Source organism: Doryrhamphus excisus, chromosome 23, assembly GCF_030265055.1.
Source record: "Doryrhamphus excisus isolate RoL2022-K1 chromosome 23, RoL_Dexc_1.0, whole genome shotgun sequence".
In the NCBI taxonomy this organism is placed as follows: domain Eukaryota; kingdom Metazoa; phylum Chordata; class Actinopteri; order Syngnathiformes; family Syngnathidae; genus Doryrhamphus; species Doryrhamphus excisus.
The window spans coordinates 6952501-6966085 of NC_080488.1; positions in this window are offsets into that span (position 1 = coordinate 6952501).

Here is a 13585-nt window from a genome sequence, read left to right on the forward strand (position 1 = left end):
TGTTTCTCTCGCTGTGATAATGTATTTCAAGCAACCTATAGGCTTTGTGGTAAAACTTTTCTCCATATATGGCACATGTGTGTCAGGTCCAAAAAAGCACTCCACTCGCTCAGAGAAAAGCGATTTGGCACTTATGGAACACATTTAGTGTGATGTGCTTTATTGCTTGGCTCACACAACCGTTGTTCAAAAAAAGCACTTTTTTCGCTCTCAAATACATTGTGAGCAAAGGATGATGCGGCGCTTCATTGTGAACCAGCGGAAGGTGCCAGGAGGCTCATTCCAAGTGTGCCTGACGCAGCTTCTCATCCCGTTCTATCTGCAACAGTTTCGTGTGGCTGAGAAGCACTGCTGTGGAGTTACAGCTAAAATGAGAAAATGTGTTTCTCTCGCTGTGATAATGTATTTCAAGCAACCTATAGGCTTTGTAGTAAAACTTTTCTCCATATATGGCACATGTATGTCACGTCGAAAAAAGCACTCCACTCGCTCAGAGAAAAGCGTTTTGGCACTTATGGAACACATTTAGTGTGATGTGCTTTATTGCTTGGCTCACACAACCGTTGTTCAAAGAAGCACTTTATTCGCTCTCAAATACATTGTGTGCAATGGATGATACGGCGAGTCATTGTAAACCAGCGGAAGGTGACAGGAGGCTCATTCTAAGTGTGCCTGACGCAGCTTCTCATCCCGTTCTATCTGCAACAGTTTCGTGTGGCTGAGAAGCACTGCTGTGGAGTTACAGCTAAAATGAGAAAATGTGTTTCTCTCGCTGTGATATTGTATTTCACGCAACCAATAGGCTTTGTGGTAAAAATTTTCTCCATATATGGCACATGTGTGCCACGTCCAAAAAAGCACTCCACTCGCTCAGAGAAAAGCGTTTTGGCACTTATGGAACACATTTAGTGTGATGTGCTTTATTGCTTGGCTCACACAACCGTTGTTCAAAAAAAGCACTTTTTTCGCTCTCAAATACATTGTGAGCAAAGGATGATACGGCGCGTCAATGTGAACCAGCGGAAGGTGCCAGGAGGCTCATTCCAAGTGTGCCTGACGCAGCTTCTCATCCCGTTCTATCTGCAACAGTTTCGTGTGGCTGAGAAGCACTGCTGTGGAGTTACAGCTAAAATGAGAAAATGTGTTTCTCTCGCTGTGATAATGTATTTCAAGCAACCTATAGGCTTTGTGGTAAAAATTTTCTCCATATATGGCACATGTGTGCCACGTCCAAAAAAGCACTCCACTCGCTCAGAGAAAAGCGTTTTGGCACTTATGGAACACATTTAGTGTGATGTGCTTTATTGCTTGGCTCACACAACCGTTGTTCAAAGAAGCACTTCATTCGCTCTCAAATACATTGTGAGCAAAGGATGATACGGCGCGTCATTGTAAACCAGCGGAAGGTGCCAGGAGGCTTATTCCAAGTGTGCCTGACGCAGCTTCTCATCCCGTTCTATCTGCAACAGTTTCGTGTGGCTGAGAAGCACTGCTGTGGAGTTACAGCTAAAATGAGAGAATTTGTTTCTCTCGCTGTGATAATGTATTTCAAGCAACCTATAGGCTTTGTGGTAAAAATTCTCTCCATATATGGCACATGTTTGCCACGTCCAAAAAAGCACTCCACTCGCTCAGAGAAAAGCGTTTTGGCACTTATGGAACACATTTAGTGTGATGTGCTTTATTGCTTGGCTCACACAACCGTTGTTCAAAGAAGCACTTTATTCGCTCTCAAATACATTGTGTGCAATGGATGATACGGCGAGTCATTGTAAACCAGCGGAAGGTGACAGGAGGCTCATTCTAAGTGTGCCTGACGCAGCTTCTCATCCCGTTCTATCCGCAACAGTTTCGTGTGGCTGAGAAGCACTGCTGTGGAGTTACAGCTAAAATGAGAGAATTTGTTTCTCTCGCTGTGATAATGTATTTCAAGCAACCTATAGGCTTTGTGGTAAAACTTTTCTCCATATATGGCACATGTATGTCACGTCCAAAAAAGCACTCCACTCGCTCAGAGAAAAGCGTTTTGGCACTTATGGAACACATTTAGTGTGATGTGCTTTATTGCTTGGCTCACACAACCGTTGTTCAAAGAAGCACTTTATTCGCTCTCAAATACATTGTGTGCAATGGATGATACGGCGAGCCATTGTAAACCAGCGGAAGGTGCCAGGAGGCTCATTCCAAGTGTGCCTGACGCAGCTTCTCATCCCGTTCTATCTGCAACAGTTTCGTGTGGCTGAGAAGCACTGCTGTGGAGTTACAGCTAAAATGAGAAAATGTGTTTCTCTCGCTGTGATAATGTATTTCAAGCAACCTATAGGCTTTGTGGTACAAATTTTCTCCATATATGGCACATGTGTGCCACGTCCAAAAAAGCACTCCACTCGCTCAGAGAAAAGCGTTTTGGCACTTATGGAACACATTTAGTGTGATGTGCTTTATTGCTTGGCTCACACAACCGTTGTTCAAAAAAGCACTTTATTCGCTCTGAAATACATTGTGAGCAAAGGATGATACGGCGCGTCAATGTGAACCAGCGGAAGGTGCCAGGAGGCTCATTCCAAGTGTGCCTGACGCAGCTTCTCATCCCGTTCTATCTGCAACAGTTTCGTGTGGCTGAGAAGCACTGCTGTGGAGTTACAGCTAAAATGAGAAAATGTGTTTCTCTCGCTGTGATAATGTATTTCAAGCAACCTATAGGCTTTGTGGTAAAACTTTTCTCCATATATGGCACATGTGTGTCACGTCCAAAAAAGCACTCCACTCGCTCAGAGAAAAGCGTTTTGGCACTCATGGAACACATTTAGTGTGATGTGCTTTATTGCTTGGCTCACACAACCGTTGTTCAAAAAAGCACTTTATTCGCTCTCAAATACATTGTGAGCAAAGGATGATACGGCGCGTCATTGTAAACCAGCGGAAGGTGCCAGGAGGCTCATTCCAAGTGTGCCTGACGCAGCTTCTCATCCCGTTCTATCTGCAACAGTTTCGTGTGGCTGAGAAGCACTGCTGTGGAGTTACAGCTAAAATGAGAGAATTTGTTTCTCTCGCTGTGATAATGTATTTCAAGCAACCTATAGGCTTTGTGGTACAAATTTTCTCCATATATGGCACATGTGTGTCACGTCCAAAAAAGCACTCCACTCGCTCAGAGAAAAGCGATTTGGCACTTATGGAACACATTTAGTGTGATGTGCTTTATTGCTTGGCTCACACAACCGTTGTTCAAAGAAGCACTTTATTCGCTCTCAAATACATTGTGAGCAAAGGATGATACGGCGCGTCATTGTAAACCAGCGGAAGGTGCCAGGAGGCTCATTCCAAGTGTGCCTGACGCAGCTTCTCATCCCGTTCTATCTGCAACAGTTTCGTGTGGCTGAGAAGCACTGCTGTGGAGTTACAGCTAAAATGAGAGAATTTGTTTCTCTCGCTGTGATAATGTATTTCAAGCAACCTATAGGCTTTGTGGTAAAACTTTTCTCCATATATGGCACATGTGTGTCACGTCCAAAAAAGCACTCCACTCGCTCAGAGAAAAGCGTTTTGGCACTTATGGAACACATTTAGTGTGATGTGCTTTATTGCTTGGCTCACACAACCGTTGTTCAAAAAAAGCACTTTTTTCGCTCTCAAATACATTGTGAGCAAAGGATGATGCGGCGCGTCATTGTGAACCAGCGGAAGGTGCCAGGAGGCTCATTCCAAGTGTGCCTGACGCAGCTTCTCATCCCGTTCTATCTGCAACAGTTTCGTGTGGCTGAGAAGCACTGCTGTGGAGTTAGAGTGAAAATGAGAAAAAGTGTTTCACTCGCTGTGATAATGTATTTCAAGCAACCTATAGGCTTTGTTGTAAAAATCTTGTCCATATATGGCACATGTGTGCCACGTCCAAAAAAGCACTCCACTCGCTCAGAAAAGAGGGGTTAGGGTTAGGGTTAGGATTAGGGGTTAGGGTTAGGGTTAGGGTTAGGGTTAGGACAGGGTTAGGGTTCGGGTTTGGGTTAGGGTTAGGGTTAGGGTTAGGGGTAGGGTTAGGGTTTTGGCACTTATGGAACACATTTAGTGTGATGTGCTTTATTGCTTGGCTCACACAACCGTTGTTCAAAAAAGCACTTTATTCGCTCTCAAATACATTGTGAGCAAAGGATGATACGGCGCGTCAATGTGAACCAGCGGAAGGTGCCAGGAGGCTCATTCCAAGTGTGCCTGACGCAGCTTCTCATCCCGTTCTATCTGCAACAGTTTCGTGTGGCTGAGAAACACTGCTGTGGAGTTACAGCTAAAATGAGAAAATTTGTTTCTCTCGCTGTGATAATGTATTTCAAGCAACCTATAGGCTTTGTGGTAAAACTTTTCTCCATATATGGCACATGTGTGTCACGTCCAAAAAAGCATTCCACTCGCTCAGAGAAAAGCGTTTTGGCACTTATGGAACACATTTAGTGTGATGTGCTTTATTGCTTGGCTCACACAACCGTTGTTCAAAAAAGCACTTTATTCGCTCTCAAATACATTGTGAGCAAAGGATGATACGGCGCGTCATTGTAAACCAGCGGAAGGTGCCAGGAGGCTCATTCCAAGTGTGCCTGACGCAGCTTGGCATCCCGTTCTATCTGCAACAATTTCATATGGCTGAGAAGCACTGCTGTGGAGTTAGAGCGAAAATGAGAAAAAGTGTTTCTCTCGCTGTGATAATGTATTTCAAGCAACCTATAGGCTTTGTGGTAAAAATTTTCTCCATATATGGCACATGTGTGCCACGTCCAAAAAAGCACTCCACTCGTTCAGAGAAAAGCGTTTTGGCACTTATGGAACACATTTAGTGTGATGTGCTTTATTGCTTGGCTCACACAACCGTTGTTCAAAAAAAGCACTTTTTTCGCTCTCAAATACATTGTGAGCAAAGGATGATACGGCGCGTCAATGTGAACCAGCGGAAGGTGCCAGGAGGCTCATTCCAAGTGTGCCTGACGCAGCTTCTCATCCCGTTCTATCTGCAACAGTTTCGTGTGGCTGAGAAGCACTGCTGTGGAGTTACAGCTAAAATGAGAAAATGTGTTTCTCTCGCTGTGATAATGTATTTCAAGCAACCTATAGGCTTTGTGGTAAAAATCTCCTCCATGGCACATGGGTGCCACGTCCAAAAAAGCACTCCACTCGCTCAGAGAAGAGCGTTTTGGCACTTATGGAACACATTTAGTGTGATGTGCTTTATTGCTTGGCACACACAACCATTGTTCAAAAATCCACTTTATTCACTCTCAAACACAATGTGAGCAAAGCATGATTCGGCGCGTCATTGTGAGCCAGCGGAAGGTGGCGGGAGGCTCATTCCAAGTGTGCCTGACGCAGCTTGGCATCCCGTTCTATCTGCAACAGTTTCATGTGGCTGAGAAGCACTGCTGTGGAGTTAGAGCGAAAATGAGAAAAAGTGTTTCACTCGCTGTGATAATGTATTTGAAGCAACCTATAGGCTTTGTGGTAAAAATCTTGTCCATATATGGCACATGTGTGCCACGTCCAAAAAAGCACTCCACTCGCTCAGAGAAGAGGGGTTAGGGTTAGGATTAGGGGTTAGGGTTAGGGTTAGGGTTAGGGACAGGGTTAGGGTTAGGGTTAGGGTTAGGGGTAGGGTTAGGGTTTTGGCACTTATGGAACACATTTAGTGTGATGTGCTTTATTGCTTGGCACACACAACCATTGTTCGAAAATGTACTTTATTCACTCTCAAAGACATTGTGAGCAAAGGATGATACGGCGCGTACTTGTGAGCCAGCAGAAGGTGCCAGGAGGCTCATTCCAAGTGTGCCTGACGCAGCTTCTCATCCAGTACTATATGCAACAGTTTCATGTGGCTGAGAAGCACTGCTGTGGAGTTAGAGCGAAAATGAGAAAAAGTGTTTCACTCGCTGTGATAATGTATTTCAAGCAACCTATAGGCTTTGTGGTAAAAATCTCCTCCATGGCACATGGGTGCCACGTCCAAAAAAGCACTCCACTCGCTCAGAGAAAAGTGTTTTGGCACTTATGGAACACATTTAGTGTGATGTGCTTCATTGCTGGCACACACAACCATTGTTCAAAAATCCATTTTATTCACTCTCAAACACATTGTGAGCAAAGGATGATACGGCGCGTACTTGTGAGCCAGCAGAAGGTGCCAGGAGGCTCATTCCAAGTGTGCCTGACGCAGCTTCTCATCCCGTACTATATGCAACAGTTTCATGTGACTGAGAAGCACTGCTGTGGAGTTAAAACGAAAATGAGAAAAAGTGTTTCACTCTGTGATAATGTATTTCAAGCAACCTATAGGCTTTGTGGTAAAAATCTCCTCCATATATGGCACATGGGTGCCACGTCCAAAAAAGCACTCCACTCGCGCAGAGAAGAGCGTTTTGGCACTTATGGAACACATTTAGTGTGATGTGCTTTATTGCTTGGCACACACAACCATTGTTCAAAAATCCACTTTATTCACTCTCAAACACATTGTGAGCAAAGGATGATACGGCGCGTACTTGTGAGCCAGCAGAAGGTGCCAGGAGGCTCATTCCAAGTGTGCCTGACGCAGCTTGGCATCCCGTTCTATCTGCAACAGTTTCATGTGGCTGAGAAGCACTGCTGTGGAGTTAGAGCGAAAATGAGAAAAAGTGTTTCACTCGCTGTGATAATGTATTTCAAGCAACCTATAGGCTTTGTGGTAAAAATCTTCTCCATATATGGCACATGTGTGCCACGTCCAAAAAAGCACTCCACTCGCTCAGAGAAGAGGGATTAGGGTTGGGGGTTAGGGTTAGGGTTAGGGTTTTGGCACTTATGGAACACATTTAGTGTGATGTGCTTTATTGCTTGGCACACACAACCATTGTTCGAAAATGCACTTTATTCACTCTCAAACACTTTGTGAGCAAAGGATTATACGGCGGGTCAATGTGAGCCAGCGGAAGGTGCCAGGAGGTGTGCCTGACGCAGCTTCGTATCCCGTTCTATCTGCATCAGTTTCATGGGGCTGAGAAGCACTGCTGTGGAGTTAGGGTTAGGGTTAGGGTTAGGTTTAAAGCACTCCACTCGTTCAGAGAAGAACTCCGACGAGCGTTTTGGCACTTATGGAACACATTTAGTGTGATGTGCTTTAATTGCTTGGCACACACAACCATTGTTTGAAAATGCACTTTATTAACTCTGAAACACATTGTGAGCAAAGGATGTTCAGGCGGCTCATTGTTAGCCAGCGGAAGGTGCCAGGAGGCTCATTCCAAGTGTGCCTGGCGCAGCTTCGCATCCAGTCCTATATGCAACAGTTTCACGTGGCTGAGAAGCACTGCTGTGGAGTTAGAGCGAAAATGAGAAAAAGTGTTTCACTCGTTGTGATGATGTATTTCAAAAAATTTTCTCCATATATGGCACATGTGTTCCACGTCCAAAAAAAGCACTCCACTCGCTCCGAGAAGAAGTTCGTACAGCTTTTTGGCCCTTATGGGGCACATTTAGTGTGGTGTGGTTCATTGCGTTGCATACACAACCACTGTTCATAAATGCACTGTTTTCGCTCTGAAAAAAAAGTGATTTAAAGGACGTTACAGGCCACTGCGAGCCAGCGGAAGGTGCCAGGAGGCCATTTCCAAAAGTGCCTGACGCAGTTTCGCATCCCCTCATATGTGAAGATGTTTCACGCGGTGTACAAAAGACTCCTTGTTCTGACTCCTGTTCTGTTCTGGTTTAATTAGGCTGACATGTGTAAATTACTACAATTTACTACAAATTATCGATGCCAGCTACGTCAAGGCCATCTCTCCTTGTAAGACCAAAGAGAGCAACTATTCGTGGTTCATCCCCCACCACATGGTGCAACACCAATGGGAAATACCGAATAGTCTTCAACTGCTCCTTCACATTCAATGGACAGAGCCTAAATGACCACCTACTCCCCGAACCCACACTCGGAGCTCGCCTCCTGGGGGTCCTGCTCAGGTTCCGAGAACACCCAGTGGCCATCAGCAGTGATGTCAAGGGAATGTTTCACCAAGTCCGCCTGCTTGAAGAGGACAAACCATTCCTTCGCTTCTTGTAGCGGGATGTTAAAGTGGATCAAGAACCACCTATGAATGGCAAGTACAGTAAAGTCTTGTTATATCGATATCGGTTATATCGATAGTACTGCTTATTGCGATACTATTTTCATTTCCCGGCAAATTTCTAGTCTTTTATGATATAATTAGTTCCGGTTAGTACAATACCCGGTTATTACATTAATCCGGTTACTACGATGCCCTTTTCATCTCCCGCCAGCCAATTTGGTCTGCTTATATCGATACAAAAACAGCTTAAAGCTGAATCAATATTTGCTTAAGGATTTGAATACCACCATTAGCGAAATCTGTAAACGGCATATTGTTTGATTTTCGGCTAACACCGTTTCGGCTTTTCCACTGACGGACGGTAATTAGAGGATTACAGGTAATTAATATGAGGTAAGTATTAAACAATCTTTTGAAGTAAAGGAGTAAATATTTGTATAATTTAGAGGGAAGATTCAGTGAATAGACTTACGGTATTGCTTGATCAAAGAAGCAATCTCTTGTTGTTTGAAATAAATCAATACACTTGTATCTTAAAGATTAATATGATAAGTAAATCTACAATACTAGTAAACATCAAAAGGGATGAAAGCAGGTATAAATTGGAGTTGTGAAGCTCGTGAAGCGTTTTAGAAATAAGATTGTCACGCCCTGTGTGGGTTCGTGCGTGACAGTGTGTCTATGTTCTCTGTCTGGGCTTTGGTTTCCGTTTTGAACTCTTATTTTGTATTGGACTTCCTCTTTTGCCTCTTTCGCCTCGTCTGCCTTCGTTGCCATGGTCACCCACACCTGTTCCTAATTTGTCCTCTATTTAGTTCAGGTGTGCCCTTCTCCCTTTGTTGGATCATTGTATTGTTTGTCCGTCAGCTACCTGAGTTGCTTTGCTCTTCTGTTGCTATTAATGCACAGAATAAATATTATTTACCTGCACTTGGTCCTGTTCTCTGCATCCTGGGGTCGAACCGCAAAGCAATGAAGCCGAACCGTGACAGAATGATCCAACCATGTGACGACGACCTCGCGGAGAATGATTTTCGGACCTGGCAGCATTTCAAAGCCTTGGAAGAGGAGGAGATGGCGAGACCGCCATGGGAACTGGAGGAGATGGCGTGGTTTTATCCCGGACACACCGACGACACTCCAGACCGGCCGCGACGCCGACGCAAGCCGCGGCTCCGGAAGGCGAAGCCACGCTCGTTCTCCCCTCCATGCAAAGCCAAGGTGCACCCGCCCTCCTGCCCTGCCGGTCTCGACGAGCCCGACGGAGATCTCGAGTTCGACAAGTGGACCCGGCAGTTTTTCAAGGCGTTGGAGCGGGCGTGTGCGATGTACACGCCGGAGGAGCTGGAGACTATGGTATGGGGGCCGGACTACACGCTAGTGCCGAGGGCTTCACGCGCTGCACACCCTCCGACGCGTCGTCGTCGCCAGCGCACGGCACGTCGCCAGGAGGTGTGGCCGCCCTCTTCCGCCTCGCCATGTCACGCCACTGCACAGCACTACCCTCTCGCTGTTGCCGAGTCGCAGCCCGTCGTGCGTTCCCCGACGGCTCCCGTGGCAAGTGGCGGGGCTCCCCGGATTCCTCCAGTGCCCAAGCCACGCAGCCCCTGGGGTTCCCAAGACCCGGCTCCCGTGACAAGCTGCGTGGCCTCACAGATTCCTCCAGTTCCCAAGCCACGCAGCCCCAGGGGTTTCCAAGACCCGGCTCCCGTGCCAAGCTGCGTGGCCTCACAGATTCCTCTAGTTCCCAAGCCACGCAGCCCCTGGGGTTCCCAAGACCCGGCTCCCGTGCCAAGCTGCGTGGCCTCTCAGATTCCTCCAGTGCCCAAGCCACGCAGCCCCTGGGGTTCCCAAGACCCGGCTCCCGTGCCAAGCTGCGTGGCCTCACAGATTCCTCCAGTTCCCAAGCCACGCAGCCCCTGGAGTTCCCAAGACCCGGCTTCCGTGCCAAGCTGCGTGGCCTCAGAGATCCCTCCCGTCCCAAAGCCGCGCAGCCTCAAGGTTCCCCAAAACCCGGCTCCCGTGTCAAGCTGCGTGACCCCCCGGATTCCCCCTGTGCCCAAGCGGCGCAGCCCCAAGCCCCAGCATTCCTTGGCTCCCGTGTGCAGCGGCTTGATGCTCCAGACCCCTCCAGAGCCCAAACCCCGCCTGCGGTCCCTTTTAGACCTGGTCCGGGCAGCAGAGCAGGCGGAAATCAAGACCCTCCTCCAGGTCCCCCTCCTCCCGTCCCTGGTTCCACGGCCAGCGGCAGACGGCGTCTGGGATCCGCCTTCGAGAGGGGGGGCTAGTACCACCTGCTGGGCTATGCTGGAAGCACAGCCCAGCCTGCCTATGGAGAGGGGGGAAGGCGCCACCTGCAGGGGGAGTGAGGAGGCACAGCCCACTCCACCTGCAAGACGAGGAGCAGGGCTTGCTGGAGCAGATGAAGAGGCTCTGGCTTGGACGCCTGCTGCTTCGCCGTCGCCGCGTCAGGGCCGGACGCCTGCATCTTCGCCGTCGCCGCGTCAGGGCCGGACGCCTGCATCTTCGCCGTCGCCGCGTCAGGGCCGGACGCCTGCATCTTCGCCGTCGCCGCGTCAGGGCCGGACGCCTGCATCTTCGCCGTCGCCGCGTCAGGGCCGGACGCCTGCATCTTCGCCGTCGCCGCGTCAGGGCCGGACGCCTGCATCTTCGCCGTCGCCGCGTCAGGGCCGGACAGCCTCTAGACTTTCTGCCGGAGACCTGGTTCTACACCCAGGGCGCCCGCCTGAGGATGCCTACCTTGCGCTTGGTCGAGGGCGCCCCCCGGAGGGTGTATACCGACCCAACCATTCCCTCCATCACTTGGAGGGGTCTTGCTGGCTCCGCCGGGCCTGCCGCCCCGGCCGGCCCCCAGAAGGGTCCCATCTGCGACCCACCTCCGGTCCCCCCACCACCCATCCCTCTTTGACTGAGAATTGTTTTGGACGTCTGGGATCCGTCCTTGAGGGGGGTGTACTGTCACGCCCTGTGTGGGTTCGTGCGTGACAGTGTGTCTATGTTCTCTGTCTGGGCTTTGGTTTCCGTTTTGAACTCTTATTTTGTATTGGACTTCCTCTTTTGCCTCTTTCGCCTCGTCTGCCTTCGTTGCCATGGTCACCCACACCTGTCCCTAATTTGTCCTCTATTTAGTTCAGGTGTGCCCTTCTCCCTTTGTTGGATCATTGTATTGTTTGTCCGTCAGCTACCTGAGTTGCTTTGCTCTTCTGTTGCTATTAATGCACAGAATAAATATTATTTACCTGCACTTGGTCCTGTTCTCTGCATCCTGGGGTCGAACCGTAAAGCTCTCAAGCCGAACCCTGACAAAGATCCGAATTACGAGTTTACTTAAGAGTCGAGAGAAAATGCATCAGATTGTTTAGAAATGTTGAACAATATTGAATCTTTTGTGTTAAAAGGTGAAAAGGGGAAGCAGAAGAAGATGGAAGATTTTTTTTAAAGTATTGCAGAATAAGTAATGTAAACGTTGCAGTTTTTGTTTTCCATACATGTATTTAATTGTGTTGTATTCAGATATCTTTTTTATCGCTTGCAAGAATCACTGTTTTTCATATGTACATGCTGGCGTTCGTGGTTTCTCTCGTGTGTATAAAACAATGTCGAGTGCATTATTGAATATTTACTCAGAGTCACTATTGCAAGAGTGCGTTATGAAAATAATAAATGTTGAAAAAAAATGTGACCCATCTGACTTTAACCAAATTGTGTTATGTATATGAATGCAATCATATTTTGCAACAGTGTTTATGGTTTTGTCTGCTGAAGCATGAGGATTTTGCATTGGTTGAATTTTAGAAAAGAAATAGTCATTAAAATAGTGTAAAGACGTTTTTATTTAATGCATAAGTTTATTTTTCACTTCACTACAGTACAAAAGCATGCTAGATACGCAATCCATGAACTCAAGGAGAAAATTACATGCCATATCGAAGATCCCCCATTTATCGCCCACTTTTAATGCAGTTCGCCGCAGGATCGGATATATCGATAGTCCGGTTATATCGATATTTTTTCCGGCTCCCGAGAATATCGATATAACGACAAGTTCAAGTGGCATTCCTAGCAGCTAGATCCAGAGTCGCGCCAAAGAAACAACTCTCCATACCCCAACTTGAGCTGTGTGGAGCCTTAACCGGTGCACAGTTGGCTTCGGTGTTGATCAAAGAGCTCACAATCAAGATCCAAGCAGTAGTATACTGGACCGATTCCACCACAGTCCTCCACTGGCTACAGTCAGACTCCTGCAGATATAAGGTATTTGTGGGCAATAGCGTTGCAGAGATACAGGATCTGACAGACATCAATGCCTGGCGCTACATTGACTCAGTCACAAACCCAGCTGACGACATTAGAAGGGGAAAAACACTAACACAGCTCAGCGGAGTGAGCCGATGGAGTCATGGACCCCCCTTTTTTCTACAACCGTCTGACCAGTGGCCTGAATCACCACCCAGTCCAGTCCTGGAAAGACTGCTCAAAATGGGTAAACCCCTCTCATCTAACAGTAGACTGTTAACCCTAGCTCCTGAATATGAGCAGTCATCAGGTCTGATAAGTGTCGGGGCAAGGCTTAGACAATGTGATAGTCTGAGTCAAGTAGAACTGCATCCCATTCTCCTGCCATCTTCTCACCCAGTGGTCAAGCTTCCAATTCAGCATTATGACAACCAGCTGCACCACCCTGGATCAGAGCGTGTTTTTGCTGAACTTCGCAGGAAATACTGGATACTGAGAGGCAGAGAAGTGGTCAAGAAGCACCAGATTACTGCGTGGACTGTAGGAATGGAAAAGCCGCCCACAGGTACCAAGGATAGCCGATATACCCCCCTCCAGTTTGAGACTATGTCGACCTGCCTTCTATTCCACTGGTGTTGACTGTTTCGGACCGATGATTATTAAAGTGGGACGACGCACAGAGAAGAGGTGGGGCATTTTGTACACTACTCGTGCAGTCAAAAAAGTACTGGAACATGGCAAATCGCAAGGCAAGGTGTGTTTTGTTGCCCAGGTGTGTCCTGTTACATTGAATATATGGTAATGGTAATGGTTTTTATTTCATTTGAACATGCATCAGATTACAATTGAATGCATCCCATAATCAGTTCACAGTTTCACATGTCCAAAAGGAGTAGGAAGGAGCAAAGCTTATTAAATCCTACCCCTCCATCTGGTGCTTTTACAATCAGTAGCTGTTACATTTGTTCACTTCCTGCTTTCCTAATATAGTTTTTTTTTGTTTGTTTTTTTTTTTGTCCTGTACTGAAGTACGAGGTGATATGAGCATCCAATGACATAATGGGTACCATAGTAAGTGTCAATATAGTGATATATACAGCACATCATGACTGGTTCAAAACTCTTTATCCTTGTATTTAGCAAACATGAACTGCTTGTATTGTTTCTTAAATTGGCTCATCATTGTGCATTGTTTGAGTTCAATCCATTCCATAGTTTGAGTCCACATACTGAAATGCTATGGCTTT